This window comes from Triturus cristatus, chromosome 4_2 (genome assembly GCF_964204655.1).
Source record: "Triturus cristatus chromosome 4_2, aTriCri1.1, whole genome shotgun sequence".
Taxonomy (NCBI): Eukaryota; Metazoa; Chordata; class Amphibia; order Caudata; family Salamandridae; genus Triturus; species Triturus cristatus.
Window position 1 is genome coordinate 321,215,168 of NC_140586.1, and position 26,203 is coordinate 321,241,370.

The following is a 26,203-nucleotide window of genomic DNA, read 5'->3' on the forward strand; positions in this document are numbered from 1 at the left end:
TGATTCCCACCATTCCTGAGAAATATACTAAGTTGCTTGTTCTGGGTTGTTTATACATTGGGACCGCCGAGCTAAATCTCGGATAACGAATGGAACACTGATGCTGGCCGGATAGGGGTTCTCGGTTCTGAGGTGAGTTTTTGGTACACTGCAATTCACTGAGGGCCTGGGTTCCTGCGCATAGTTCTGCGCATAAGCAGAATCCCTGCAACAACACAGTTGACCATTCCAACCATAGATACAGCCCGGAATCTTGGATGAGATTCACTGGTTCTCCTCCTTCCTTTCCAAACAACACCAGTTTTTTCATCTGGGCTACTCCAGGCCCCAAAGATTCCCATCACCTGCGGAGCCCTCCAGGGTTCCATATTGTCCCCTGCTATCCTCAACTCTACATGGAGCCACTTGTTGCTCTATTCACAAATCAAAGTATTGAGATTCACCAATATGCCAATGATACACAACTCTTCGTCAGTCATTGTATGCCTCAAACACTGCCTACACGTTATTCATACCTGGACGTCCACTGCCCCCATGAAATTCAACCCACCCAAGACAGAATTCCTGTTATCTGCCAAGAGCAACAACAAGAAACAGTACAAAATTGGCTTAATTACTTGTACCTTGATGGCTTTCATCCCCAACTTTCACTGAGAACCAAATAATTAGTACTCACTTTGCACATCAACCTCACCCACTGTCAAAAAAACAAAGATGGCCTGGCTCCAGGCACCCCATAGCTCCCTGCTTATCTTGCAGACAAGCTAACCATTTCTGGTGATTCTCGACACAGCAACAGCACCATAAGACTGCAAACTTAGAAATGTAAAAAAAGAAAAATCAGTGCAGCAGCATTTTCCATCTGTGCACTCAGGACCTGGAACAATATCCTCATATTAATCGGGGCATCCCAAATCTGTGCCAATTTAGAGAATAGGTGAATACCCATCTCTTTAAAGAACACTAAATCACAATACCATATCACTTGCTGCTGTTATGCTTTGCTTTTTTTTTACTCTGTACAGCATTCGCTGCCATTTGGATAGGTTTGTGCTTTAGAAATACCACTTTTATAATGCACAGTGGTCACATACGTTCCAACTGTAATTGTGTGGAAGAGAGTGTGAAGATGGTGCATAGCTGTGGAAACAAGGACAGTGCCAAAGGAAAAGAAAATGCAGTGCTTACACATGAGTGGGAGGGTTGTGTGTAGGGTGGATAGTGAAATTTAGGAGATGAATGGAAGTATGAGTAGGAGAGAGAGAATATACAGTGCTTAATTGCACACGTTAATCACCAAGAAGACATATCTTAAGGCGTACTCAAAGCAATTGGAGTTGTTAGCACACTAAATTCTGTATGACCTGATCTGAGTTTTGTGAAAAAACTAATTTACTAATCAATTGCAGCACCAAACTTTCCTTCACATGCAGTCACAGCAAATTCTCCTTCATTAATTTACTTGATGCAATATTCCTTTTGCGACTTTGCAAATGGCTGCAAGAGTAGGATTGGAGGCCTTTGAGGCCTCCATTGTTGCATTTGCATATATGGGAACTATGTTTTAAGCAGTCTCTGTCCCCCAGAAGGGACTGTGGCTGTTTAAAAAAAACAAAGTTGACATTCTGGAAACTACATTGGCGGAAGTATGAAGTCGTCCACAGGCCCACTCTCTGTGCCCCTAATGTCAAAATCCCACATTCACATGATGGAATCGTCACAAAGAGATACCATTCCATTTAGGGAAACATTTTCTGCTCAATGGTTTCAAACTGCAATTGCAGCTATATAAATCTTTGTTTCATTCCACTGTAATTTGGAAGGAGAAGGGGGTCACCCTCTTTTGATGCACCTCCACCTTCTGAATCCGAAGAGGTTGCAAAGTTTACTTTTTGAGTTGGGAATGCATTTCCGACTCACAGAGAACTATTTTACATTGCAACCATGTGTTTTACAATAGCAGAGCCTATGCTTTTGTAAATCACAGAGTTTACAACAGCAAAATATGTTAGAGAAAATGAAGGGTAAATATTTTTTTTGACATACTTGTGCATTGATTGAGGCAGCATAATTCCTACTTGCTAGATCCTCACTCCCCACACCTGCCTGTATGACCCTGAGAGCAGAATAAAACTTGGACCTACAAGTGGAGAGAAGATGAACGGACACTTAGAGATCCAAAGCACCAGCGCCCAGACCACCCAAAGCTACAATGTGACCTGTTGAAACCAAAGAAGAAAGTGGCTGAGCATGTGGTGTTGTGTAGTTTCTATTAATCTATATAGAATCTGCACGTTTAGACAACATAGACTGTGGGATTGGTGTCTAGACTGATTCCAGACCCCCCCACCAGGTATATTCGCCTATATACCACCTAGCTCACAGTCCCACCATAAACTGCTCTTACCAAGGAGAGAATAGTTCTTGGCAACTATCGAACATGACAAGTCTGTCCCATCAGGGATCGTGGAAACAGTACAGTACTTTTCCCTCAGTCACTCATGCTCACTTTGTCTCAGAGAAATACACAGAATAAATAGTGGGGACGTTTTCAATAAGCATTTATTGATTTAGCGTCATTCCAGTGTAAAATAGATGTGCTGAAACAACCATAAAACAGAAACAGATATAAACGATATTAGGCACCAACAGAGTAAATGGATGGTAGATTTCTACCATAGTGCTAAAACAATAGATATATGCAAGCATATAAATACATGACAATAATAATGCGTACTCCTATGATGCAACCCTATCCAGATGTACCTAAGTGTACTTAGCATGTATGTAGGTGTGGAGCCAAGAATCCCCCTAGGCTGAAGCCAACCCCATTACATGAAGTGAGAGACTGTGGGATGCTGTCTTGGTCTCGAGATGGACACCCCGAGGGATGTCAGACCACTGTGAGCTGGAATGTCTGCGTGCAGGAACCTCAGTGCCTCATGTCAGTGTGTCAGCATGGAAGTCTATCTTCTCTGCCTGCCCTGGCAAAGCTATGGTGTATATATACCCAAAGGGTACCCTCAGGGGATTCTACTTTGCTGTGCCGTGTCGTCCGAGGATGGAAGGGATGACACGTATACATAGTTATTATGCAGAGGATGGTAATCCTGCTGTGATTCTGAGAATCTTCATGCATATTTGATGAGACTAGTTTTCGGGGAAAACCACACAACATCTTATGCGGTGATTAACTAGGTAAAAGGTCAATACCAAAACCCGTTATGTAGTGTGATGGTATGGTAAATGTAGCTGAAAGGTTGGGAGAATACTCGGGCCTATATTGGGGTACTCTATGAAACATAACACCCACTCCTCTTCCGACCAGATGACATACTAAACAAGCAGATAAACATTGTTAAAGAGGCTTTTTTTTAAATGCTTAAAAGTTCATAAAATCTCTAAAAATAATTCTAATAGTCCTTTAAAATATGTTCATATATATTGTCTAAGCCACTGAGTACGTCTGAAAGCCATGTAGATCAGTAATAGTATAGAAAAGAAAAATGTTTTGTTTAAAATTCCAATTTTGGTTGTTTTGAAAAAGCCAAATTTTTCACAGCACACGGAGAGCCAAATGTTGCTTACCTTCGCAGACAACGGTCGCTGTAACTCCTCACAGATCAGCTCAATTGAGCAAAGATGACCTTCCTCAGTTCCCACAGCCGATGCTGGGGCAGCATTTGCAGTATTCAGAGCCTGTGTGTCTGTGGTAGAACCAGTATTGAATCCAACAGGAGCTGAAGAGTCCCGTGGTGGCTCTAAGAATGCCGACACTGCAGTACGTGGGCCGTTAACGGGTGCAGCAATGCATCCATGCCCTGTGGCGCAACCGATGGAAGTGTTAGTCGGAGGTCCAACACGCATTCTTGTCCGCAGAATAGGCAGCGGAGAACATACAGGACACAGTCAATCCAGACGGGTCGTTATGATAGAAACCAAGACTCGCTTATTTGAGGTGTGCCAAGATGAAGTACCATGCGGTCACAGGAATTTTGCTCCAAGATAATTTTTCCTATTTTCTTAGTGACTGGGACATCTATTGCGTAGCAGAAAAATTAAAATCAGGATTCCCAATATCAGTAGCAGGATTAGCCGAAGCCCTCCAAAAATGCTTCAAAATACGGAGTGTATGAAAGCTGGAATCACTCCGAAGACTGTCTGAAATGTGCTTAACAGTCCAGAACCTATGGTCCTCAATAGGCGTACTATACCCTTCATATCAGACATGTTAAAGATAAGTTGTATCATTTCTCTGAAAAGAAAAGGGCAATTCGTTTGTACCAGTGCCGGTATCTCAGCAGAGGACCTTGCACCCTGGAGATCAAAAGTCTCTCGGACTGAGGTTAAGGGCACATCTTTCTGTAATAGTATGGTTTCATTCGTCTCAGAGTATCAAACCGTATAAAGGAAACATTCAATGAAAGCCATAACAGCGCCTGCCTGACTGTGCGGGTTGGTGGAAACAATACTTGCATACAACAAGTAACCCTGGAACTTACAGTGACAAGATATGCAAAGCCTGGAAGCATCTCACAACAACCTTGATCATTCATTAAGTAACTCCCATTCGAGAGCATCCTAAATACTGGATTAATCACTGTAGCTGGGGAACCTTTCAAATGACAGGATGCATCTAAATCTATACGGTAATTCCCAAGATTCATGGATGAATTCCCTACCCATTGCTTCATACCTGCGTACCTGGTCGTGTTCTAGGCAGTAATTAAACTCGGAAGTTGTTACTGGCAATGTTAAATGGCCATGAATTAACCATTCTGTGGACGGTGACTATTTTGCATCCCTTTGTGTGTTGTTATCTGTTTTTCAGTCAAATTCTATGCAGAGAACAGAGACGTCCTGTTGATATTTCGCCAGGGCACATGGCCAGAGTGCAGAGATTGTAGCGTCCAGCTTAATAACGTTATAGAACATAACTGCGATTGTCTGTGTTGTAAGATGGACAGATCTTGTTCCATTATATCCATAGCAGAAGATACAATGTAGCCGAGTGAGTAAATTCTGGATGTTAGTGTGGTCATGCCATTGTCAACCATAGCCAAAGCCTTTTCCAAGCAAACTCCGCAGCTTTCTGTTGCGAGATTTTCCAAATTTCATTATATATGGCATATAAGAAGCGTTTCTGACGTAGCTTTTGGGGCCCTAGTAAAAAATCCCTGAGTTCCATATCATCTGACAGTAGGGAAAGTGCTGTTTCAGCTGAGACAGTGTCGAGGTTCTTAGCCAATCTAGGCATAACTTCCCAACACTGTATGATGTCACCACCCTGGATGTTCTCATTGTACATAGTGTAAATCAGGCCTATGGATATTAAACCCTTCGGTGGTACCCCTGAATCTTGACTGACATCTATTTATGTCGATAGGCCAAACAAACCATCTCTTACAATTGGGGTCTGTTGAATTGTATGAAATGCCCTGCATAATGTCATCTAGTTTACCCTCACCATTTTCTGTGTAATTTTGCCAATCCTCAATGGGTGAACGCGAGGAAATGCTTAAGTCCTTATTCTCGGCTAACTCAAGACAGGAAGCCTGTTGCACAGTGTTGTTCAGGAAAATCATTTGTTGTAGTATGAAGCATGCTCTAAATAGTGCCTCGGTTCCCTGAACCTGTCATTCTTTAGTCCCCCAGACCGTTTGTATGTCTTTAGTGTCTTTCCATAGGCCAAAATCCTGTTCAGACAGTTGGGCAATAAAAGACGCTGAATATATCCGTTTTGTGCTAGTGAGCATACTTTTCTTTGCAAATGAAGGTGCAAGCATATAATAATATGTGCATGGATCTGATGTATTAAATCCAGAAAAATTAGCAAACTTTTGTGCAAACGTTTATGAACTACCTTTTGGTGGTGTTGGGCAATGTTCCCATTGGTGTTATGCGAAAACATTACGTGGTGCACTTGTTTTATACAAAAAATGATGACCATAGTGTTGATAACAGTACATTTCGTTGAAATCAGAAGAGTCATCAAACATTTCATTTGTTGAAAATGCTGCAGATAGTTCTAAATCAGACAACAGATTATTCACAGTGTTAATATCCCAATCGTCAGAATATATACTGGAGGTGATAATATAATTATAGAACTTTTAAATACATGTGGTATTTTTAAAAGTTTTGTGGAACCAAATACATCATATGAAACCCTGTCCCACACTATTCCGTCAGGAACTGGAACTGCGGTAATATTCACATAGGACAGGTCTCTTTGTTCATGATGAGATGACGTATGCGGTTTCAGCACCAAGTTCACATTTGATACTGCAGAGCATTCTGGGAGATAGTGTCCATTCATGATCAAGGAAAGGACAGTCACTAAACCTATCCAAAATAGTAGGAAGAGAATTCCTGTTATTATCCAGAGCTGTAGCCATGGTGAAACAAGGCATGTCTTTTTAAAAGCAAAAAAAAAAAATCATGAAGTTTTTTTGCAGGAAACTTGAGCTGGCGGTGACTTAGGTTCACTTGGATCCAGAGAAAAAGTGTTGAAATCGATGAAGTAGCCAGATGCAGTTCGATCTATCTTAGGTACCTCAGCAGGTTTTGATGAACTGGCAGTTGTCTCTTGTAGAGGCACATTGATGTAGATGTCGGTGTTAGGCCAAATCGATATTTGCGTTTCACTTGAATTTTGTTGTTCTGTTTCAATAGTCACGAGTTCCATTTCATTGTTGGTAACTCCATTACTTCATATTGTAGACTCTTCGAATGTTATAAGTGTTTCTGTCTGAAATTCCTGTATGGTAGCGAGAGGAGAGCAGCGGCTACCTAGAAGTCCATGTGGCCTGCTATTCAGGATCAGCCACATAGTGTGGTTTGATCAGATCAATTGAGACAAATCTCTTCTCTTTTTTTCTGGCAAGAGGCAGAAGAAGTACTGTTCTTGTTTCTTCGACAGCCAGGACAAGTACAGACTTTTTGTATGATGGCCCAAATTCTTTCCTGACCACAATTTTTTCTCTGACCAGATCCCTTATTTTGGGGATCCAGGCAGGTCTTGCCGTTACTGATTTCACTTCCCCAGTGGTGGTGTGTTTTACTTGCACGTTGCTTTGAAGTGCCCGGAATTCATTAAGGTCCAACTTTTATCGATATCAAAAGGTTTTTCATCCGCCACTGTCCTTTCAGAATTGAGATCAGGTACCCACCTTCTCATCCCAAATAGGACCTCATACGGGGTGACACCTCCTAGGGAACTTCTTGGCATATTATTTAGTGTTCTCTGAGCCACATATAGGTGATTAGATTGACCCAACTACCACCCGAACCTAATACCCTTGCTGTTGAAGATTGCTTTAAGTCCCGGTTTTTTCTCTCCATGACCAAATTTTCCTCTGGATGGTACGGAGAGTACTACCCTAATGCAACACCTAGACTTCCCTTGACTTCCATGTAACCCCTAGACCATGGTCAGAATGTAATGTGGCAACTGCGTATGTCCCTATGAAGACTCGCAAATCGTTTATAACAGTTTGAGCGTCAGCCGCGCGCTGAGGCCAAACCCACGGGAATCTAGAACATGAATCCACTGCCACCAAGATGTATTTGTAAGCCCCGTCAGATTGTATGGGGCTGCAATGGTCCAAAAAATAGTCACAAGCGAGAGGTCTGTCTGATATCAGTAATGGTGTTTGTGGTGGGCGTGCTATAGTCGGACCCTTCATTTGCTGACAGATGTCACACTTAAGTACAAATGCTTTCATCTGTTTGGTTAGACCTGGCCACCAATTGCGTTGTTTTAGTAATGAAACAGTTGCAGTAACCAATGTGTATGCAGATCCCAGACCCTCGTGTGCAGCTAGAATTGAACCTAACCTGCGATCCATGTTTGGTAGTACTCTATCCCCCACTCCTGGAATTTGAGCATATGGAATATTTTTTGCATCTAACTTGTTGGAGTACTTGAGAGGAAACCTTTCGGTAAGGCTGTGCTGTTTTTCTGTGAAGCAATGACAGCTACCATTATATGTCTGTCTATTCTCATACTAGAACAAGTGATTTCAGCTATGGCGGCAGTTCATACTGTTGATGACTCAGCGTGTGTATCACGTGAGCTCTCGGCAAGTCTTTTTTCAACTCGGCCACCTGTTGCCAAAGCCTTTTGTGCTTTATTGAGCAACCTTTTGAGTCTTTAAACCCATTCTGAACCCGATAGTGAAGATATTTATTGTAAGACTGGACACAGTAAAACGAATCGCACACTATAAGTATGGGGAATTCCCAATCCGTTTGTATTAGTGCCAGTAATAGGGCTTTTAATTCTGCCAGCTGTGCCATGCAGTCTCCGAGAGACTGCGTCTTCGTGATGCTAGGATGGATCTTGCCATCCTGCATACGTCCCTTTACAATCGCACAAGCTGCACTGTATTGCTGTTTCCTACCTGGCAGGCTGAGCAGAACCGTCAGTGCAAATAATGTATTAATACTGATTTAGAGGCATTATTTCATGTGGGAGAGGATATTCTTGTTCATATTGCTGAAATGCTTGAGTTTTTAGTGTAGAATCAAATTTGTAGTCTACATCTGTTGCAGTGAGAGAATTAACGCATTTTATCCATCTCGGATATAAAGCTTTAGCATTTGGAACGCTTGCCTTTGTGACAGCCTCTAAGGCTGGTACTGGGTTTACTACTATTATTCGTTTCCCCTGAGCCAGTGCTCTTTCTTTCACTACAGCAGTCTGTACTGCTGTCAGAATTTTCTCTGTTGAAGCAAAACGCATTTCAGCGTTTGTGTACAAGTGTGATTTGTATGCTATCGGTACTGTTTCGCCTTCATTGAAGGTTAGTGTACCCTGATTGACCCGCAATTACACGAATCACCAGATTTTTTATATTTACACGTGTGTGTAGGTGTTTTGAAGCTATCATGTCAGCTTATAAGGAACAAAGTGTATCTGTGTGTTCCTGTGTCCAATGTCTAATTGAAAATCAGGCCTGATTAAATCATAAAAAGGTTTTACTTTTTCTGTGTAATCCAAATGTATGTTCTGCCAAAATGTAGGATTCCCAATATGGATTGTAAGTTTTTTTGAGTTTTTAGAGGTTGGAGCAGCGCACACCTTTCTTAAAAGTTAGATGCTAGGCTTTTCCCTTCATTTGAAAGCTCATATCCCAACAATAGGACATTGAGGTGGGCTTTTTTTACGATTTCTTAAAGTTGGATTTGTAGCCTTCAAAGGTGAACCCCAAAATGATGTTGCTCACCCTGGTCAAATAATCCTTTAAATCATCACCCGTTAGATAAATATCCTCTACATAGGACAATGCATCCTCATCCGAATGTTGAAGAAACTCAGTTACCCTAGCTGAGAACAACCTGGGGCTATTCTTATACCCATGGGAAGTCGACAGAAGTGACGCTGAGAACCGAGCGCTGAGAATGCTGTAAAATATCTGCTCTCAGGCGCTATATATTGGCAGAAAACCCTATTTGAGATATCTAGTGTTGTTTTGTATTTTTCCCACACAATGTTATTCATTAATGCAGCACTGTGTGCATTCTGTACTGCAAATGTCTGTGTGCATGTGTTCAGATGACTCTAGTCTAAGACTAGACAATATGAATTATCAGGTTTCATTACAGGAAACAAAGTATTATTCATAGGACAGGTGCACGTTTCTATTACACCTTGGTATTTAAGTTGATCTAAGATCTCCCTGACCTGTTTCTTTGCTTCTTGCTTAATAGGGTATTGCCTCTGTGGATTTGGAGAAGTTTTTACTGGGATTACATGGTGAGGTGACTTAGCATCCCACCCTCTATGGTTGTGATATAATGCTGGAGCAAGTGCTACCGCCCACTCATGCACATATGTATGTTTTAAGTATATTGGAACGAGGTCGGAAAAAGCTGGTAAAATTACTGTTTCTGCCTTTGGGCACTCCATAACAATTTTTGGGGACCACTCTTTCTCGGCCAAAAGGATGTCATAGCCAAAAGTCAGGTTCTCCCAAAAAAGACCTTTAATTTTTCTGAGTTTGTCCCCCTCCATTTGGAGTGTTATCTCGTGCAACGATGTGGGACACTTAACCTTGTATCAGGTGTTTCCACTGTGATATGTTCATTCAACACCTCTGTCACCAGAAATTCCATCAGGTTCTGGCAAGCTATTGTTCAGTGGCGGCTGGTGCATAGGGGCGAATGGGGCGTTGCCCCACTAGCCTCTGGACGAGGATCGGGGAGGAAGACAAGAAAGACCCCACACGCAATGCAGCAGCCTCAAAAGAAGAGCTCTCTGCCCCATGTGTCGATCACAAACAATAGACAATACAAATTAAATTGTCTGACTCTGACTTTTTTTCTTCATGGCATGGACGACGACGAGGTCACAGCAGGTTAGAGACCTCCTGCGCATGTGCTGGCCGGGGCGAGGAATATTGCTCGCCCTGGAAGCACATGTGGAAAGAGTGATGTCATCATGAAGGGAGTGGCCAAAGAAAGCGGAAAATGCCTGGTTTCAAATGGGGCGCCTGTGCTGCGCCCCAGGCGTCTTCAGCATTGCGCCACTGAAATCAATGGCAAGGGGCAGGGCAATGGGTGGCCACACCGGAGCACGCCCCTTTCCTTCGCGCCACTCCCAGGCCTCCTGATTGGACAATGGGAAGTGGGAGCTTGTGCATTGCTCAGGACGGACACCGTCACCGGCCACAGTCACAGTCCCACACTGCACCACACTCTCCCTCCAGCCTCTCACACGCCACAGACCCGGATGTGTTTCTTGAGCAGAGATCGAGGTCACTTGGTAAGTGGATCTTCCAAAATAAACAGTGCAGTGGGTGGCGCTCATGAACATTCACCAACGATGCAGGTTGTGTTGAAAAATAATTAATCGATTCGGCAACTAGGAAAGCACAAGCAGAGTGACGCCAGGTAGGCACAAAATTAAATAATCCATGTTTCTGTAAAATATTGTCTCAATAAAACCTTTTTGTGCTATTTTTATTATGTTTTTATGAGCAGGAAGGTGATAAAAATTGGTATTACGAACAACAGTTGAAACTTTCTTGGAATTATGGCTTTAAATGTAATCGCCGGTACCTGTTTGGGAGCTGTAATTTTTACCGCACATTATGCAACAAACGGTTCATAAATGAATTGCCAGTGCAGTCTCTCTCTACCGAATCACAGATTGCAGCATACAATCTCCCATGAAGGCCAGTATTTCTCTCCCCCGACGGCCCGACCCCTCCTATTAAACTCCTGCCTCTCTGAGGGGCTGGCGATGTTGATTGGATAATCATGTCATCCTCGAGCCTTGGGGAATGGCGATCCATAATTCAGCTGGAGTAAGTCTGCTTTCTTTATTTTGTGGGCTACCTATATAATAATCAATTGCAGAGTTGTCACTTGGCAAAAAGCGCGCTCGTTCCAGGCTTCCCTCTCTGGATTGGCTTCACATTGCAATCAGCGTGCTGCCGCCTCTGGTGAAGGAAACCAGGGTTCGGGCCTCGAGGTCGAGTCCACATCCTGTGATTCTGGGCTAATCACTTAATCTCCCCGTGCCTGAATGTGTAATGTAAATACGGTGCTATGTTAAGCGCTCCAATACCTTCGGGTCGAGTTTGCGCTATATAAATATGCATCAAAAAAAAACCTGTTTCTTGTTTTTTACAGAAATCTGTGGCCCATTAATAAAGAGACATTTTAATACTATCCTTTCCTGTCAAGGCTGTAATAATATTCTTTCCGCCTAAAAAATGGTTACGAGGTGATGGATTAAATTTGAGCCAAAGAGAATTATAAAATGTTGGGTTCCTCTTGGGGGAACCGTCATAACATTAATGTAGAGGTGCTGTCAACACTCGGAACAACAGTATTGATGTGGCATAACATTCACAATTTCAATTATGTTTTAACAGACATGGCATGCCTGCATGGGGGAAATTACAGCCTCAATGCCAAGCATGCCCTCTTCTCTCATTAAATTATAATTTTCATGATTTTTATGATTTACTTCCTCTGCGCTATTACATTCTCGCGCTAGCCAGGCTTTAATTATAGATATGAGAGGAGGTGCAAATGTAAAAGATCGACTGTGGTGGTGACTGCAGTGCAGAAGTCTTAGAGTAGCGCACGTGTACAGTACTTTCAGAAATTCCCAAATGTGGCTTGGGTGGTTTAATTTATAGATTTGTGCGCACGCGGAGTTGAGCTTTGGCTGCCGAAAGGAGGCAACAGGCATCGTTTCTGTTTGGCAGAAGTCAGTTGAACCCTCCCGAGCCCCCCTCCCCCTCCCACCACCGGGCACTCAACTCAGACCTCCACGCCTCACCACCTTCAAATGTCACCAGCCGCCCCTGCTATTGTTACTTCTGCTGCGCTGTCTAGCATCATTAGAGCTCATTCCCCATTCAGAAGGTGAGTCCTCAGAATTCTGGGCATGTCTAACTCTAAGACATGCTATCTTCTTCTTTTTAAATTGAGGTTTTGATTTTTTTTAATCTTCATTTTTATATTATAGTCTGAAGTATGCTGTGTGTCTCGGGACTTTGTCCATTCTTCGAGTCTGTGTTGTGACCGTCCTTTTCTCTCTGAGTTTTTTGATGAACCCTGAAAGGAACGAGAGGAACGTGTATCAGTATCCTGATACCTGTCAGTTTTTTTTAATGTCATCATGATTCATAAGGTTGTACCTCCTTTCGGAGGGCTCCTGTTGAGGAGACCCACCCCTGGATTGTGATCTATTCTCTCTATTCTTTTGTTTTTTATTGGCCCATTTCTTTTTGGAAGAATCAGGGTTTTGCTCGGTTTTGTCCTTTTTAGAACCACCCATGAGTTGAGGTTTTGTTGCTCTAGCTCCCAAACTATCTCTACCTAATTTGGCATAGGTATCTTCGATAATTTTAGGTAATTCACGCTCCTGTTGTAAAGGAGTGAAATCCCTCAAGCGTTGGTGTATTGCCACTGCCGCTGCCTCCCCTTTTATGTTTGCTAATATTATAGTTGATATCTGGGTAAAATTACCTAACAATTTCATCCCTAAGTTCAGAGTAGGTTCTGCTCCATACTCATCCTGTATTTGTACAAATAGCTCTGGTATTACTGCTATTGAAGGAAAACCATGAGTTCTGGTATATATTACAGTGAAAACTGTACCCCAAGAGGTACAATCCTCTATCTGGGGAGCTATCCCCATCGGCAAGCAGATTGGTAGCATTCTGTGTTTTTCTTGTGGGCTTGTGTCTGGAAGCACTGCCTCTAACTGTGTGATTTTCTGAGCTATCCAGAACGGCATTTGTTCACGTCTACTCATAACTGCATGTAGCATTTGTGAAGTTATTTAAGTTGTAGATCCCTGAATCTGTCCTGCTGGTGTAGGCCTTGTTGGCTGAAGGTTGATTGTTCTCATCGCGAACTTTGTCAGGTTTCTGTAAAGTTCTATTATTTCTTTTTGTAGCAGACGTAAGTCTGCTACCAGCATTGTGTCAATGTCTGGATGCGGTGTGTAAGCCTCCAGGACTGGCCAAGTTGCTCCACCTCTGCCATGCGGACTGAGTCTTACTATATCTCTTGTATGTGGGAGGGTTGCCTTTAAACCAGTTTATGTGCTCCTGGTAGGTGAACGGAACTTCAATGTTCACATATAGACTGTATTCCTCTGGTGTTTCATCTTCAGTGTAAGAATGACATGTATTTGTGTGTGCATCTGCTTGTGGGAATCTAACCCATGAACAGAATACCTCAGTTCTATAGGATTTGTGTGCCTCAATCACAAATGTTACTGTCCCACCCCTAGCTGTGACTCCATAGTCTTTATAGTTTTAAAGTAAGGGTGGTTCTGACATTTTCTGAAATGTTTATTTCGCCTTCTTGTTCTCCTTCCTCCACTGCATTTGCACGTTGCGCCAGCGCAGTGTTGTCTTCATCAGTCATTGTTGAAAAAGTTTCAAGGAAACTGGGATAAGGTTTTAGGCACAATAGGAACTGTTTGTCCTTCAAGCTTCAATAAACCTACAGCCAACACATAGGATATGCCTTCTCAGATGTGGCGGATTTTTCCCTCCCACTCCACGTCTCTGTAATAATGTGAGTAGGGGTCTCTGAGAAAAGCCTGACTGAACTACTCAGATGTGACCATTAAGTAAGTACCAATCCAACGTTTGCGGCTCCATGTCGTATAGTTCCTATAAATCGGTATAGAATCTGCGCGTTTAAACAACATGGAGTGAGGGACTGGTGTACAGACTGATTCTACACACCCCCCACCGGGCATGTTTGTCTGTATACCAACTAGCTCACAGTGCCACTATAAACTCATCTTACCAAGGAGAGAATAGTTCTTGACAAATATCAAACATGACAACTCTGTCCCATCAGGGATCATGGAAACAGTACAGTACTTTTTGCTCAGTCACTCGTGCTCACTTTGTCTCAGAGAAATACACAGAATAAATGGTGGAGATGTTTTCAAAAAGCATTTATTGAACCAGCGTCATTCTAATGTCAAATAGGTTTGCTTAAACAACCATAAGACAGAAACATATAAAACGATATCAAGCACCAACAGAGTAAATGGACGGTAGATTTCTACCACAGTGCTAAAACAATAGATATATGCAAGCATATAAATACATGGCAATAATAATGCGTACCCCTACAATGCACCCCTAACTAGATGTACCTAAGTGTACTTAGCATGTATTTCGGTGTAGAGCCGAAAATCCCCCTAGGCTGAAGGCAACCTCATTACATGAAGTGAGAGACTGTGGGACCCTGTCTTGGTCTTGAGATGGACACCCCGCGAGGGATGTCAGACCACTGTGAGCTGGAGTGTCTGCTTGCAGGAACCTCAGCGTCTCGGCCCAGTGTGGCAGCATGGAGGTCTTTCTCCTCTGCCTGCCCTGGCAAAGATATGGTGTATATATACCCAAAAGGTACCCTCTGGGGATTCTACCTTGCTGTGTCATGTCGGCCGAGGATGACGGAAGGGATGATCCTCATACATAGTTATTATGCAGAGGATGGTAATCCTGCTGTGATTCTGAGAACCTTCATGTATAATTGATTAAGCTAGTTTTCAGGGAAAACCACACAACATCTTATGCAGTGCTTAAAAAGGTAAAAGGCCAATACCAAAACCCGTTATGTAGTGTAATGGTACGGTAAATGTAGGTGAAATGTTGGGAGAATACTCAGGCCTATATTGGGGTACCCTATGAAACATAAAAGTGGAGTGCCTCCCCTGCTTTGACTACAAGGCTTATATGGTAATGGCACATACTGAAGGGGACAAATCTGTCCCATTGTTGCCCTGGCTGTCCAACCCCTCCTGTTGTGGTTCACCAACCCTGGAATTACGCATTTCTAGTCATACTAGCCTATACATGCAAGGAGACATAAATAGCTCCTTTGCAGACTTCTACTCTTGTCTATATGCCGCCCGTCTACCACCGCAGTATCACACAGTAGTAGAGTAGCTTGCCAGTCTTCTCGGGGGTGGATTGACCTGGGTAGATGTGGACACACTGGGAGAGATGTCACTGAGGGGGAGATTCTTGCTGAGATATGATGTATGGCCTGTGGGAAGGTCCCAGGGACAGATGGCCTGCCAATGGAGTTTTACTCTACATACCCTGACATTCTCGCCCCCCCCCCATCTGGCGGCATTTACAAAATCACACTTACTAATGGGACCCTACCCCCACGCTACACAAGGCCCATATCGTCCCTCTGCTTAAACCAGGGAAGCCTGCCATGGATGTATATGCCTCTCGACTCTTGTCCATGCTCAAAGTGGACTATAAAATTCTGAACAGTGTACTTGCACACCGCTTGCTTCTCTATATGTCCAGATTGGTCCACCCTGATCAATCCCGTTTCATACCTGGCTGCTGAACAGCTCTTAATATTAGGCAACTCTTGGCACTCCTCAAGGAGGGCACACAGCTCCTGAGATGGGCTCAATGCATGTTTGTTGAAATAGAAAAGGCTTTCGATAGCTTGAATTGGAGCTTTCTCTGCGCAGTCATGCTTCAACTGGGGCTTGGGCCTCGATTTGTGCCTTGGACCTTTCTGTTATGCACGGATCTAATAGCTAGGATACACATGGCGGCACAATCTTTGACCAGTGCGCAAGGTAGCCCACTATCTCTTTTGCTTTTTGCCCTTGCTGTTGAGCCATTGGTATCAACAGCACATTACATTTCCCTCTTTGCAGACGACACAGTGCTTTTATTCCATGATCTGTGAACGGAACCGACAAAAGCGGCAGGATGGGGCAGGTTGATTGGAGCCGACACCCGAGCTAATATTCCGATAAGGTGCGGGCACCCTATGCCTTTAGCCTAAGGAGCACTTTTCTCCCCTCATTAGGTCACGATCAGGAGGAGAATCTACTATTTAATAAAATGCCTGGACTAAAGGACTCTTAGTCTCAGGCCCCCACTGATCGTCTAGAGGAAAACTTACCTCTCTACCTTATTATTTTTCACGTGCACAACACCACTCTCACTGTTCGCTCTGGTCCTGATGAAACGCCAAAGATCGTTTCGACAATAGAGGCGTGAAACATGTCTCCCTTATAGTTACCTGGGCACATCACGCCTACAGGGGTAACTTATTAACCTAAGGGTTTTTTATTCTGCCAAGGGTACCACTTTATCAAAGCACTCTTTGGTAACTCTTAGGCAGTTTTAACGCTCTGCACGTGCTTAATCACCCTCCACAAAGGACTCACTCCACACACCCGCACGCATCTAACAGCTGTTCTCAAAAGATCTCCAATAAAGTGACTCTTTGGGGGACCCGTAGGGCATTGAAACGCCGGCCCGACGAGGAGCAACCGCCCGATGATGAAGCATGACATGCCTCGGGGTGTGTGAGGACCACAAGAGACAAGACTTGTTCTCCCCTATCTGAGTCCCAGACCTAGGACACCTTCCCTCCCTCCCTTTGTTCTTCCCCCTCTTTGCAGAAAGTGAGGCAGTGACTTATTGCACTACTCACCCTGGAACAGTGTCCCCCCCTTTGTTGTATTCATCGTTAGTATGGAGCATGGACACTGGACCATTAACTAGCTCCTGGTCCCCCCTCCCTTCTTCTTGGACATAGCCACTACACCTACTGCATCATTCGTAGCTACGCTCCTGGGCAGACAAAGTCCATTCACCTGTGCCTGGCCAGACTCGAACATGTAATGCAGTAGCTTCCACTCGTCCTTGTGATTATGAGTTACATTAACCTGTTGTGTGTGGCACTAGGCAGTTCTGTGGGACCCTAAAACACTGGTCATGCCGGTACAAATTCGACCAGGCGACAACCTTACTTGCAACATGCAGATTACGGATTTGTACTATATTTAGAGCGCTCAGTAGGTTACTGCGTTTGTTATGAAGATCCTTTAGTTACTGGCAGTTAATAAGTTAACATCCTTCTAATATAGCACAGTGAGCAATGAACGGGCGTCAAGGAGCTGTATGCAAACTGTAAGGCATGGCTTTGGTCCTTTTTTCCCTCAAGCTTTCATTATTCCAAGGTTGCTAAAAAAGGGTTAATTTGGGTAATAATGAAGTCTTATCAGCACATGCAACCACTGCATTATGTTTTAAGGCCAGACTTTGTTTTTCTCCTGACCACGTACTCTTTTTTTAAAAAACTTTATTTTTCGTTTTAAAACATACAATCTTATTACACCCCCCTCCCCCCGACATCAGTGAAAAGCAGTACATACAGGTCCAATCAAAACACATATGCTTATGTAGTACCTCAGAGTGAGACAGATCACAGTCTATATCGTGTGAGAATCCGGTCCAGCCCAGCTCAGTGCAGTACAGGAGTAGCCTCGCCGTCATCTCCTCCCCCCTCCCCCTCAGAAGTTAGCGGGGAATACAACTCTCCACTTGTTCCCTCCGACTCACTCTGTGACAATTGCCCCTCCACCGCCAATCCTTCCATACACAGAACTCGCCACGCCAGAAGGTCCTCCTGCAATTTTTCGTCCCTCCTAGAATACTGCATATGCGTTTCTTCCGCCAGCGTCCATTCCCTCACATCCCTGAGCCCTGTGTCAAGCTCCGGGGCCTTCCGTCCCATCCAGGTAATCGCGACCCTACGCCTTGCCAAAACTAGCATTAACTGCAGCAATTTATAGGATAGTTTCCGTTTCCTCGGCTTGGGAACCAGGGCCAACAGGCAGTGTAGGGGTGTCCGTTGGATTCGGAGGCCAGTGGCGGCCGCGACGCGGCTTACCACCCCAATCCAGAACCTCTCTACCAGCGGGCAGTCCCAGGCCAAGTGTAAGAATCCCACCCCTGCTGCGCCGCACCGAGGGCAGTTGTCCCCCCTGCCCGTTCCAAATCGACTCAGCGACTTCGGGGTAAGGTAGGTGCGGTGCATAAAGTTAAAATGGGTGAGCTTGAATCGCGCGTTACAGGATACTCACCTCGCCAAGGCTCCGATTTGCGTTCGTTGCTCTTGATCTAATGGCTCTCCCAAGTCCGCTTCCCAGGCCGCCCACGCCGGAGGTTCCGGAGGAGCAGAGTCGCGTTTCATTGCCGCACATAACAATGCAATCAATCTGCGGCCCCGGCTGCACGTCAGCATTACATGAAGGGTCTGAGTCATCGGGGGTATCTCCGGGCACTGCGGCCAGACCGAACGCACCACCGCGCGCAGTCCCTGATAATGTAGGTATTGTCCCCCGCTAAGGCCATAGAATTCCTCCGCTTGCTCTAATGACAGGAAGGTTTCCGAGGGGTACAGATCTGCCAGCACTTCACAACCCCCCTCTTTCCAGTCCCGGTAGGACACCTGACGTTCTAGTTCCACCATGGGGGCCAGTATCCAAATTGGTAAATCCCTATGGAAGGGTGCTGCACCCAAGACCCGTTCGATAAAACGCAGCCATACCTGTGCCGTATGTTTCACCACGTAGGGCAACGCAGCGTCCGCTCCCGACCCCACGCATCAAAGCCAATTGAAGTTCCTTCGCTGTAGCCCTTCCCGCCAATAATCTCGTCTCCCACACATCTGTGTCTGCAAACCATCTGGCTGCTGGGAGAAGCTGCGCTGCATAATAATATAAGTCGAAGCGTGGGGCTTCCAATCCCCCCTCCTCAAAGGCGCGCACGACCGTCCTGAGGGCCACCCTACTGCGTCCCCCCGCCCAAAGCAGGGATGTCAGCAGCGAATTGAGGGTCCGGAAAACCCTAGGAGGGAGAGGGCACAGCATATTCTGGAGGATGTACAATGTCCTCGGCAGCATTACCATTTTGGCTACAGCCAAGCGTCCCATTAGGGAAAGCGGCAGGGCGTTCCAAAATGTCACAGACTGCCGAAGTGAAGCAATCACCCGGTCTATATTCTGTGCGAGCGCCAATCCCTCCGTGGCAGCCACTTGAATACCCAAATACCGGAAACTAGTTTGTTCCCAGCGCAACCCGAGCACCGGCAGGTCCTCGTAGGGCACTGCATCAAAGCCCGAATGCGGGAATATAAGCGATTTACTTCGGTTGATCCTCAGGCCCGACGCCTCCCCAAAACGGTCCAGGTGGTGCAGCAAGACTGGAAGTGCCTCTGTCGGTGCCCTCAAATAAAACAAGGCATCATCTGCATAGAGCGATATTACATTACGCGTATCCCCCACCTGGATTCCCCATTGCTCCATTTCCGCCCGGATCGTAACTGCGAACGGCTCAATCGCAAGCGCGAAAAGTAGCGGCGAGAGGGGGCATCCCTGTCTCGTGCCCCGTCCCAGCTGCCACTCCCCCGATCCTGCGGCACCTAGGCGCACCCTTGCCCTCGGAGCGCTATATAAGATCTGTATCCACCGGCGAAAGTTGGGCCCTAGGCCCACCCTCCGAAGGACCTCCTGCAAGTATGCCCAATCCACGGTGTCAAACGCCTTGGCCAGATCAATAGAGACCAATACCGTCCGTTCTTCCCTACCTCTCACTTCATGCTGAATGTGGTTCAGGCGTCTGAGATTAATTGCCGTATTCCTCCCCGGGATAAACCCACATTGGTCCTGGTGCACTAAATGCCCCATATGGGGAGCCAGCCTGGTGGCCAACAATTTCGTTAGGATTTTGACGTCCGTATTCAACATGGTGATCGGGCGGTAGGACGATGGATCATACTTATCTCCCCCTGGTTTGAGGATCATACAAATTTCTCCTTGGGCCATGGTCCGTGGGAGGTCACCCCTCTCCAACGTCTCATGGAATACTTGCAACAGAAGCGGGGCCAACTCATCCTTGAATTCTTGGTAGAACTCTGATGGGAAACCATCACTGCCGGGCGATTTAGCACGCGGCAAGCTGGCCAGCGCTCCGCGGACCTCTGCCAATGACAAGCCCTCCTCCAATCCTTCCCGATCCGAGTCCGCCAGGGTCAGCATACTCAGCCCTTGTAAGTATGGCAAGTATTGGGCCTCTGAGATATCTGGGGCCGCCTCGTACACCTGCCGCAAATGAGTTTGGAGTACCCCCAGTATCTCCTGCTCCGAGTATACCACGCGGCCGGTGGAATCCCGCAGGGCCACGATACGCTCGGGGGTCTGCTCTCTCCTCAAGATCCATGCCAGCAGCCGCCCCGATTTATCCCCCTCACTATGGAGGCGCTGCCTATATTGGCCCAGAGTGAATTTGTCCAACCTATCTAAGGTGTCCTGCACCCTTGCCCGAGCCTCCCTTTCCTCCTGCTGCTGCACCGCATTGGGGTCCCCCACCCTCTGGATCTGTCGGAGGAACTCCTCCTCTTTTTGTAGATCCCGGAGAAGCTGTTTCCGTACACCGTAGGTGAGCCCCATACATGCGCCCCTCACTACTGCCTTCAGGGCTTCCCACTTTGTGGCCACTGCAATGTCTCCTGCTCCCCAATTGAGGTCCACATAGTCCCCTATGGCTGCCTCCACACGCGCCCTCCCCACCTGGTACCGGAGGAGGTCCACCGGAAGCCTCCAAGTATGAAGATGGACCACCGGGGGTCCCCACTGGACCACGCATGCCACTGGCGAGTGATCCGATAAAAAGCGAGCCAGGTGTGTGACCTCCACTGACATACCCCTCCTCTCATCCGCCACCAAGACCCGATCCAGCCGACTATAGGTGTTGTGCGTGGGAGAGAAGCAGGTGAACACCTTCTGTGTGGGGTTCTTTTGGCGCCAAACATCCACCACCCTTATGTTTTCCATCACTTTTTTGAGTTGGTCAGTCACACGTGGTTTCGTCCCCTCCCGAGGGGGCGCCCTGTCCAGTACCGGATCCAGGACACAATTGAAATCTCCACACCAGAGTATCGGGGTCCCCAGATCATAAGTCAAGACGTCCTGCAAGGCCCTAAAAAATGCGGGTTCATCTATATTGGGCGCATATGAATTCAAAATGACTATTTCCCTGCCATCTAATTGCACCCGGAGGAGCAGGTATCGGCCTTCGATGTCCGCCTCCATATATTGGATGGCGAACGGCACCCCCGGTGCCACCCAAATCAGGACCCCCCTGGCGTATGTAGAAAAGGACGCATGAAACAGCTGCCCCCGCCATTTTTTCCCCAACTTCTGCGCCCCTTCATCCACTAAATGGGTCTCCTGGAGGCACGCTATCGACACTTTGTGCCGTCGAAGGAAGGAGAGGACCCTGTACCTCTTTGTGCACGTGCCGAGCCGAGCCCCCTCACATTCCAGCTCAAAAACTTGTATCCCATGATCTCTTAATCCCTCCACCCCGCCGCGGCCAACTTGTCCCGGCGTAGCCCCACTCTGGTGCCGGACCTGCAATACAACTGATGTCATCAACTTTCCCCTTCAACATCCCCCCCAACAATGCCCCCCTCCCCCCTCCCACGAGCACTATACCAGCAACAACCAAACATGCCAATATGCCCTTACCCTGCTGGTGCCAGGACGTGCACAGCCACCCCATTCACACAACCAAACTATTCCCCCTCACTCAAACTGCCACTCCCCCCCTGCCCCGACCCCCGTTCTGACCCCGTTACCAACCATGCATACCAGGCACAACCTGACCGATTCCCCCCTATGCACCAAGTCCCCCCACCTAACTCACTCCCTCCCCTTCTCTCTACTTCCACATGAACGGTAAATCCCTCTTGGGTCCATGTATCAGCCCCACCCCTCCTATTGCGGGCACCTCAACCAGGGCTAGTGTCCTGTCCCCTCCCAGACTCTCCCCAAGCCTGGACACTATGTCCCTTCAAGAGGGCTCCCCCCGGACAGGAGTCCCAACCCCCACAGTTTCCGGGATCGCCAAGGTTGCGGCCAGGACCTCCCCCTCCGAGGCCAGCAGCGTGTCTGGGACCAAGATTTCTTCGGGGCCCGCCGGGTGTACTGTTAAAGGCTCCGGCCCCTCCTCTGCTCCCGCCTGTCCCAACTGCAGAGCCCCGTCCGCTCCTACTGTAACTCTGCTTCCATCCTGGCTCGCCCCCGATGAATACCTACGCCTGTTGGGACGTTTCCGCGGTGGCCGCATTCCCCACACCCCACGGGGGCCTCTCCCCGCTCCCAGTGGGACATCTTTTCCCCGGACCTCCAACCATTCCCAGACCTCTCCCGGGGTCTCGAAGAAGTGAGCTTTTCCCTGAAACAGTACCTTCAGTTTGGCGGGATAGAGCAGCATGTATTGCAGGTTCATCGTCCTTAGTTTCTGTTTAACCCCCAGGAATGACTTTCGTTGCTCCTGCACCTGCTGTGTATAGTCCGGGTAAATTGAGATCTTGCTGTTCTCATACGTAAGATTCGCCACCTCCCTCGACGCCTTTAGAATACAGTCCCTGTCGCGGTAATTAAGGATTTTGGCGATGATGGCCCGTGGAGGAGCCCCCGGTCTCGGCGGCGGGACCAGCGCCCTGTGTGCCCTCTCTATCACGAAGACCTCTGACAGCCCCCTCGGGCACAGACTCGTACGAATCCAGTGTTCTAGGAACCGCTCCGCGTTCCCTTTCTCTGCCCGTTCCGGTACACCAATGACCCTGATGTTACTGCGGCGCGCCCTCCCTTCCGCATCTTCCGCCCTTCTTTCCACGGCACCTGTCGTAGCCCTGAGTTGCGCGACTGTCTGTTTGAGGGTCGTCACCTCTCCCTGCAGTTGCTCTATGTTCCCTTCTGCATCGGCAACTTTGTCCGCTACTTTCCGGAGGTCTGTCCTCAACAAATTCACATCAATTGAGACCGTTTCTATTTGTCGCTCCAGCGCTGAGTGGGACCCCTGTATCGCTTTCAGCAACTCCGCTCGGGAGGGCTCCCTGGGGTCATCCTCCCCTCCGCTTAGGCCCATCTGCCGTGTGAGCCGCTGGGATGGCTGTCTCTGTGTGGTATATTGCGTGATCGTGTTCGGTTGCGTTGAGCGAGACATCTTACCCTTTGTCATCCCCGATGCCTCCTGTATCGCCCAAGGCCGTTGCTAGGCCGTGCAGGGGTCCGAAGTCGTTATGCACTCCCCTTCCCCGACCGTCTGAGGTGCTCAGGTGAGGTCTTATGGCTTATGTCCCCGGGGTTTTCACTGACTCACCCCGTCTCCACTCCCGGGAGTCACGGCCCGTGCCCAGTTTCCTTTCCCTCGTCTGTCGCCTCTGCGTTGGTAACTAGGTGGCAGGCTAAGTGTCTGGTGCTCGCCCTCTTACGGCACCACGCTGCGTGTTCCTCCGCTCACTGCTAGGCCCCGTTCCCCCCGTAGTGGCCAAGACTCTCACCTCCGAGGTGCCGATGCCCTCCCTGCCGGTCCGGGCACCGCCGGCTAGTCCCCACTGGGCCTCTCCGTTCTGGGGCTGACGTAGTGTTATTCTGTCTGTTCTGGTGAGAGCACGGCTCAGGGGAACTGCCAGCGTCCTCACAGCGAGGCCTTCCTCAGTCTCCTTCGCAGCTCTGCACCCCAGGACCCCCCGGCGTCACGGGTCCGGAACTCCTAGCACTCGCCGCCAAGTGCAGGCGCCATGTTCTCCCACGCAGCAATTGGCCCGTCCTCACCTCTACTCCGTCCGAGCCTGTCAGCCCCTCCACGCCGTCTCCTGCCACACATACAGGCTCCTGTCCGCGGGCCTCCCCTCCAATCTCCATTGTGCCAGCCTCCCCTCCAATCTCCATTGTGCCAGCCGCCTCGCCACACTCCGCCGCGTCCTCGGGCCAGCCGGAGACCCCCTGTGCACCCGTCCCGGCCTCCCGCGATGTCTCGAGGGTGAGCCTCCTTCCGGCCAAGGCGGCGGCGTCTTCACCTCGGGATCTCCGCTGTTTTTTGTGGTCCCGCCTTCCCCGGCGTCCAGGAGTAGGCCCCAGACCCCGGCCTCACGTCGTCCCGTATCCGGGCTTGTAAGTGCAGGGTCTGTTCTTCGGCGTCGCTGCTAGTTTCTAGTACAGGCTCCTGTCCGCGAGCCTCCCTTCCAATCACTTCACCAGGATGTCGCACCCGTCATGGTGGTAGGCTGGGTCAGACTTGCCAGCCGCCTCGCCACACTCCGACGCGTCCACTGGTTAACCGGAGGCCCCCGGTGCGCCCGTCCCGGCCTCCCGTGATGTCTCGAGGATGTACTTCCTTCCGGTCAAGGCGGCGGCATCCCCGCCTCAGGATCTCCGCCTTATTTCGTGCTCCGGCCTTCCCCGGCGTCCGGGAGTAGGCCCCAGACCCCGGCCTCACGTCGTCCCGTATCCGGGCTTGCAAATGTAGGAGCCGTACTTCGGCGTCACCTCTAGTTTCCCGCTCTACTTCGCTCCGGGGCTATCCCCAGGTCTTAGGGGGTTGATGAGCCCACCAACTCTCAGCACAGGGGCCCTGACAGGCTCGCTTATTCAGGATTTTGGGGTCAAGGTATCGAGAGCCGGTGGAGCTCACGTCCTGTCGGCCATGCTGCTTGGCCACGCTCCCGACCACGTACTCTTAACATATAATGCCTAACAGTATGGTTAATATGTGACTCCTATACCTTGTAACACTGATTACTTTATAGAGAACCCTCCTGTCCATTGATTTACACACTTGTACGATTCATTGTCTATGTATAATATGTTTGTCTGTGGTAAAGTAATTTGACACCCTAAATTAGGATTAAAAGCGCTATAAAAAATTGAATAAAAATATTAATTAGTGAGTGGTATTTCACATTATTGGTGTAATTACTCATACAGACATACATTGGCCATTCTTACCCACATGTAAAGTCCATTGTGGGTGATCGGTAAAAAGCAGCTGCACAGGCTCATAAGATTGCCCAGGTCAGCCGTAGTATGGCAGCGGGACAGCCCAAATGATGAATTGGAATCGATTGGGGTTGAGCATGAGGAGTGATGACAGTGTCAACAGAGTTGAGAGAGTGTTCAGATGTTGAGGGGAGGATGCTGCTGAATGTTCTGGGAAATTGGGTCTTTTAGACCTCAAGCAAAAACATCAGTTTCATGCCAAGACTGGGAGCTTTACTCTAGTTTTTGCTGCAGCATGAAACCAACAACACTAGTACTGTATCACTTTCAGTGCCCGATTATGTTGTCATGGCGAAGGACTCTGGAGTAGAGAGCAGAGAAGGGAATTGGTCAGAGCAAGTGACTGTCTCTTTTCTGGCCTCTTCCTGACATTTTAACTGAAGGGTGTGAGCCCGTCATCTTACTCTAGTGACCCTCGCAGCTGTCAAACAAGACTTTTCTCCTTCTAGTTTTTAAGTTTTAACCCCATCACTTCATATTTAAGCACAATTGTTAGTAGTCTACCACAATGTTTATTTTTATTGTTGTCCCATACTGTCATGAATGCCTTCTAAAAAGAAGCTTTTTGTTCAAATATCTTCATGTAAATCAATATAATAGAAACCTTGCAAGACAAGACAATTAAACATATATCATTGTCATGCATGCCAACATTTTAGAAAAGTAAAGTGGAAGATTTTTAAAAAATGATCGGGAGGCAATTACAGGCGAAAGACAGCCAAAATTAACACAATTTTGGCTTCAAAAATTGGGTTCACCCGTCTGAATAAGGTCTATTGGCATTTATACATTGTGTGGTGTTACTTCTGCAAGATCCATTCTGTGTTATCTATTTGGAGCCACACTGCTGAAATAGCTTTGATGTTCCAGTTCTTAGATTTAATTTGGACTTATTATATTCTGCTCTTGTAGATTCATAAATGCCAGGTAGAGTGTGGATTTGTGATTACAGAAGTGCCAATTAAAAGTTCACAGTAGGCATTGGTCTTCAAAATTAATGTTTTAATAGATTTTGTGCATGATTGCAGATGT